Source organism: Mastomys coucha, unplaced genomic scaffold (genome assembly GCF_008632895.1).
Source record: "Mastomys coucha isolate ucsf_1 unplaced genomic scaffold, UCSF_Mcou_1 pScaffold20, whole genome shotgun sequence".
Classification (NCBI taxonomy): domain Eukaryota; kingdom Metazoa; phylum Chordata; class Mammalia; order Rodentia; family Muridae; genus Mastomys; species Mastomys coucha.
In genome coordinates, this window is record NW_022196903.1 from 8965893 (window position 1) to 8971186 (window position 5294).

Consider the following 5294-nt stretch of genomic DNA (forward strand, 5'->3'; position numbering starts at 1 on the left):
AAAAAAAAAAAACAAACATTTGTGAAGATATGGAAAGAAAAGGACCTTACATATACACACTGTTAGGAACATAAACTAATATAGTCACTGTAGTACTCTGTGTGGAGAGTCATTGAAAAGTTCAAAGGAGAATGTTTCTATGATCCAAGGCCATTATTCCTGAGTGTGTCTATCTGAAGGAATCAAAATCAGCCTATAATGATGATACCTTCACACCCTGGTTATTTTAACAATATCCACACCAACCAATCTGATATCAGACTGTATGCCCACCAATGGCTGAATAATTAGCAGACAATATACAATAGAGTATAATTCAGCTGTAGAGGAGAATAAAATCCTATTATTTTCAGGAAAATGTATGTCACTGAAGAGATATCATTTTGTAGGGGAAATAAGACAGACTCAGGGAGTCAAATAATTGTATATTTTTTATTAAATGCAAAGTCTAGGAATGAAATACTTACAAGTAAAAAGCAAGCTACTTGGAAAATAAATCAATTCGAGGGGGATAATGCATGGTTTAATATGTCCAAAGTATATTTCATATATGCATGAAAAGTCATAATAATTGTCATTGTTACATACAATTAACACATGACAATAAAAATTAGAAATTTTCACTCAGTTCCCTTCTGACAATAAGACAGAATATGGAGTACAACTTTACATATTGACTTTCACTGCAAAAAATAGGTGAAAAACTAGTTAAAACCAGTAAATAAACAAAGCATGTATAAGTGGGTATTGAGTTTATATTAACAAGGAACACAAGTACAGTTTTCTTACATATTCATTTATTCATTATTTGTTTATTTAAAAGCTGTAAATTTTATAGCCTGGTAGTTTCTAAAGCAGGATTAAGATATTGCAAGACCATCAGAGCAAGATAAGTTACTCAAATATAACTGAATTTGCATTAAAGCCATAAATCAGAAGATTGAGTGATAGGTCGTTCATCAAGCTTTAAAGACAAAAATGAATCATCAAAAAGAAATATGCTCTATACAGTTTCATGAAATGTTACATCTTCTTTGTAAGATAAATGATACTTCATAGAAAATAATAATGTCAATAATATGATTAACCTTAAATGAATTGCTCTTGGAATCTTGATAAAGCCAAATATAATGTTGATATTGATGGAACTAAATCAAAAGATTTCCGGGGAAATCCAATTTATCTTTTTACCCAACAGAAAAAAAATGAAATGTGGTATTATTCATGGGATTTTTGAAGACAGGTACCTCTCAGCATCGTAAACACTTACTCATTCCCATTGTAATTTCCCTTATATTAATTTGCACTGAGTGAAAGAAACCACAGAAATTTAGTTTAGTATAATTGTGAGTTAAGACAATTGAGTTTAAATAAGAGAAGAGATAAAAGGTACAGAAGAATGAAGACATAATAATAATAATAATAATAATAATAATAATAATAATAATAATAATAATAATAAAACAGCTGCCTTCGGTGGTTGAAGATAAAGTTGAAGGTTACAAGAAGACCAAGGAGGCTGCTCAGCTGCTTAAGAAACTTAAAGCTTGGAATGACATCAAAAAGGTCTTTGCCTCTCAGAGAATGAGAGGGCAAAACGAGAAGCCAACGGAGGATCCAGTGCAGGGGTCCCTGCGTCGTCTATAATGAAGATAATGGTACCATCAAGGCATTCCGAAACATCCCTGGTATTACTCTGCTTATTGTAAGCAAGCTGAACGTTTTGAAACTTGCTTTTGATGGGCATGTGGGGCATTTCTGCATTTGCACTGAAAGTGCTTTCCCGAAGTTGGATGAGCTGTATGGCACTTGGAGTAAGGCTGCATCCCTCAAGAGTAACTATAACCTTCCCATGCACAAGACAATGAACATAGACCTTAGCAGAATCTTGAAAAGCCCAGAGCACCATGCAAGAAGATTCAGCATAGGGCCTGAAGAAGAATCCATCCACTGAAGAACCTGAGACTCATGTTGAAGCTGAATCCTTACGCAAAGACTACGTGCAGGAATACCAGTCTTCACCAGGCCAGAAATCACAAACTTTGGGTGAAAAAGCTAAAAGCAGCAGCTGCTGCGCTGGCAGCCAAACCTGAGAAGGTTGTTCCAGAGAAGGGAGCTACAGACAAGAAGCCAGCAGTAGGCAAGAAAGGAGAGAAGCTATGGATGTCAAGAAGTTGAAGAACCTGCAGGGAAAAAGGTGGTTAGCAAGACACCAGCAGAGAAGAAGCCTACCACAGAAGAAAAAAGTCTGCTGCGTAGCCTATTAAAAATTGCTAAATTCCAGTGAGCAAATGGAGATGGCCTATTTGAATAAATCAAAGAGGCACTGCGAAAAAAAAACGGATCATGCAATATTTAAATGATTTTTAAGCAATTTAGGAAATTCTCCCCCATCCAAAAAAAAAAAAATAGTAATATCTAAATGTCTTCACTTTGAAAATGTTGAATAAAGCATTATGATGTTGAGCAAGCAGTGCCTATGTGATACACAAATGCAACACATTAAACCTGGTGTCATAATCAGTGAATTAATGAATGAGAGATTTAAAAATTAAACATTCTACTCAACGCTGACAATAGAACTTCACAATTCATTTGTCAGGGATTCTTTACCATTATTTAATATGTAACAACAACAACAATAACAAAAACAAAAAGGCTTTGTCATCTTTTCATGAGTTAGATTTAAAAGTTATTCTATAGAAACTAATGAATGACTAGTAACACCTTCACCTAAAACTGTTATATGCAAAACTCAGAGGATATTTAAAAGGTGAGCAAATATAATATATTATAAGTTGTGAGATAACCTTATAACTGACACACTTTACTGGATATAAAGGATAATTTAATATTATCATTTATCTTGTTGCACAAGGTTGATATGCAATTAGCACAATATCAAAATAAATGAAATTTAATCAGGCAATTTGGGAAAGAGTGCCTAGGATAAAACATTTTCACTAAGTAGAATATTGATGTGGTCAAAGTCCACCTTCTGGTATAGGGAATGTTTCATAAATATTACTAAAATCATTAATGACACTTATCTGTTTGAAAACTGAATTCTAATGTTCTGAGCCTCAGGACTGCTCAGGAATTACACCAAAAAAAAAAAATGAGGCAGTGTTTCCTGCTTTGTCTTGTGCTATCACATTTTAGTTGTCACTGTCACTTCTTTATAATCATTAAAAGCAGAATATGGACAAATACTTCACTAAACTCCATTTTGATACTTTTTTACTGACTAGGTAACAAAGGTGATCAATGCTTCTAGTACTTGGATATTTCCACACAGTTGTTGGAATATTAGATATGGCATTTTGGGTAGGATTGCTTAGGTCATAAGGAAGCTGGGGCTAGAATAACATCAGTGAAGTGCTGGCTGCAAACACATGAGTTTTGATCTCAAAAACCTATGCAAAAGTCAGACGTGACAGCACTCGTGAAACTCAAGTGCTGGAGTGATCAGAGACAAGGGGATCCCTAAAGCTCATAGCTCAGCCAGCTTAGCCAAATTAATGGATCTTCCATTTCAATGAGAGACACTGGCTCCATAAATAAAGCTGTAAATTGATCAAGGAAAATGCCTTAGGTCCATCTTTGACCTCTCAATTAACATGACCTCATGGGAACACACACACACACACACACACACACATTCCTTTGTACACCCTTAATAACAAGTACACATATTATAAACAGAAAGAGAGGAAAGAGAATATTGAAAGAAAGGAAGAAGGAAAGAAAGAAAGAATGAATGAAAGAAAGAAAGAAAGAAAGAAAGAAAGAAAGAAAGAAAGAAAGAAAGAAGGAAAGAAAGATGGAGAGGGAGGGAGGGAGGAAGGAAGAAAACAAGCTAGGAGGGAAACAAAATAGAAATGAAAGATGGAAGGGGAAGAGAAATAGGGAAGGGGGGGGGACAAGGACATAAATTAGATTTCAAAGTTAACATCACTACAATTATATCCTATGTTCATTTCCTTGTCTATAGCCATATAGCCTATATTTGGGAAATCTCTAAGTGCTGTAATTGTGAAGTTACACTCTTGGTGTTAGCATATTATTGTAGTTTTATATTTTTAACCTTTACATTCCTAGGGTGGTTGTCATATTGAGTTTGTTTTGATGATATGTTAGAATTTGCTTTAAAAGTTTAAGAATAGAGGAAACAATCACCATTCCATCTTATATTTTGGAAACTATTGTGTTGGTAAATAGTTAACCAGCTCTAAACTCCCCAGAGAGTGCATGCCTCCTCTATACCTGCCCAAATGTTTTAGACTCGTGAAGGAAACACACACACATACACACACACACACACACACACACACACATACACAGCCTTCTTTTTAATATGCCCTAAGTAGCTCAATGGCTGAGCCACTCTCTAACTCCAGGTGGAAAGTTAACACATACTCCCCTCTGATATTCTTGAGTTAATACTTACTAAATCTACACTTCATCTTTGCTTCCCTGGACTCTGCTGGACAGCCCTCTTGGGGTTGCTTTCCTCCTACATGTCCTCTGTCTCTCCCTCCTGATCCTTTTTGGTGTGGTCCATTTCCTATGCCCTGGTCATGGCATAATCTCCTCTTCCTCCTTCCTTGATCCCTTCCTGGGAACCCTAAAAGTCTGCCTCTTTCTCCAAGTCCAGTCATTGGCCACCTGTAACTTTATTGACTGTTCAAAAGACAACTGGGAATAGGTTTTCTTTAGTCTTACTGCAAACAGGTTTTTTTGTAACATAATTAGCATGAGAACGTAAGCCACTGCAAACCATCCTTGTTGTCCTTGATCTACATAGTATGTTTTCAGCTCTCATCTCAGGTTTTCTATTTCCCCATAGGACTGCAGAGTCCTTTCAATACTATTTCAACAAGTGAGCATATTAGTGATATGAAATTAGATAAAGTATCATTTTTAATCAAATTTAACTTTTGTGTTACTTTAACTTTTAAAAGAATGAAAAAAATTATTTTTGAAGTAGTTTAAAATAAAGATTATTCTCTACTTCTGATTATAAGACATTTTCCTTTCAAAGGTTTCATAACATAAGCCAAAAGGAATGTAGAATTTTAAAAGTATATATTATCTTATCATGTAAAATCAAAATTGGAACTATCTTCTCTACTGTTGAACACAGAACTCTGAATATGCTAATACTTTACCCCTCAACTAGATGCCAATTCATCGACTTTCAAGACACAGTCAGGGTAGCCTGGAGATCACGATCCTCTTACCTCCCACCCTAGGACTTGCTAGAACTCTAGCCACACATCATTGTACACCCA

The 5294-nt window shown here is 35.2% G+C and overlaps 1 pseudogene; it reads left to right on the forward strand.

Moving 5' to 3' along the window:
• LOC116098477 overlaps window positions 1-2287 on the forward strand; it is a 5076-nt pseudogene extending 2789 nt beyond the window's left edge.
• The last annotated feature ends 3007 nt before the right edge of the window (window positions 2288-5294 follow it).